At 45.8% G+C, this 1202-nt stretch overlaps 1 non-coding gene across 1 annotated transcript; it reads right to left on the reverse strand.

The window, feature by feature from the left end:
• Positions 1–491: 491 nt before the first annotated feature.
• TRNAA-UGC lies at positions 492–563 on the reverse strand. Its single transcript has one exon. It is a non-coding gene; the product is annotated as a tRNA-Ala (tRNA).
• Positions 564–1202: the final 639 nt, after the last annotated feature.

Consider the following 1202-nt stretch of genomic DNA (forward strand, 5'->3'; position numbering starts at 1 on the left):
GAGAGCACCCCATTGTCAGCAGACAGGAACACAGAGGCAAAGAACTTGTTGAAGAGTTCTACCTTCTCTTGCGCGTCTGTCACCAACTGCCATACCCTGCCTCATAGGGGTCCAATGTTACCCTGAGACTTCTTCTTGCTCCCTATATACTTAAAGAAGGACTTTTTGTTATCCTTAATCCCAGAAGCTAATCTGAGCTCCAGTGCTGCTCCTCACCAAATCCCTACAAGCTCGGGTCAGGGAGGTGTACTCCTCCTTTGTCCCTGTCCCCTGCTTCCACCGCCAGTATGCTTTTCTTCTTTGCCCTCAGGCCAGCCTGGATATCCGTGCTCAGACATGAAGGTTTCTTGGACCCTTTTCCCACCTTCCTGTGCAGAGGAATTGTGTCCTGCTGTGCCCCAAGGATAAAAATGAAGATGCTGGGGATTGGGACCCTTTTCCCACCTTTCTCCGGAGAGGAACTGAGTCCTGCTGTGCACCAAGGATAAAAATGGAGATGCTGGGGATTGAACCCAGAACCTTATACATGCAAAGCATACACTCTACCACTGAGCTACATCCCCCTTCCAAATGGCATTGAAATTAATAAAACTGGTGGAATTAAAAATGTAATGTACCTTTCACTATTTGCCCCTTCTCTCTCCACTGCAGGGCTACCATTCATAATCTCTGCTAACTTTCTGGGTAACAGGGGCCCTGCAGGTGCTGATGCAACCTACAGAGTGCTCAAAGAACAGAAGAGAAGAGGCACGATCACAAAGAATCTCAGAGAAGTCTAGCTTTTTCTCTTAGGAACTTCTACTAATAAAGCTGCTATAAAGCCTTCACCAGCATTAATGACCCTTGATTTATGGTTATAATTGCCATCTGATACATATGCAGAGTGATCTTGCCCTGGATGGTATTCTGCTTGCTCTGTGCTCTAGGCAAAAAGGTAACTAACCATATGGTCCAATGCATTGAGAAACAGTTTGGTGAGCCAGCCTGATGCCAAATATGAGAATGAGATCTGATTCTTCTTCTGGTCTCTGAGGGCCACATCTATGCTGCATGTTTCAGTTGCAACATTTCTGAACACATCCCACCACATTCCAAGCCCAAATATACAAGCATGAATCTTCTCTGGAGTAATCTGAAAACTAATGTATTGAGAATGGCTGTAGAGCCATGCCTGGCAGGGAATAATACTTCTGGAACATCAG

This window comes from Crocodylus porosus, unplaced genomic scaffold (genome assembly GCF_001723895.1).
Source record: "Crocodylus porosus isolate Cpor-Errol unplaced genomic scaffold, CroPor_comp1, whole genome shotgun sequence".
In the NCBI taxonomy this organism is placed as follows: domain Eukaryota; kingdom Metazoa; phylum Chordata; order Crocodylia; family Crocodylidae; genus Crocodylus; species Crocodylus porosus.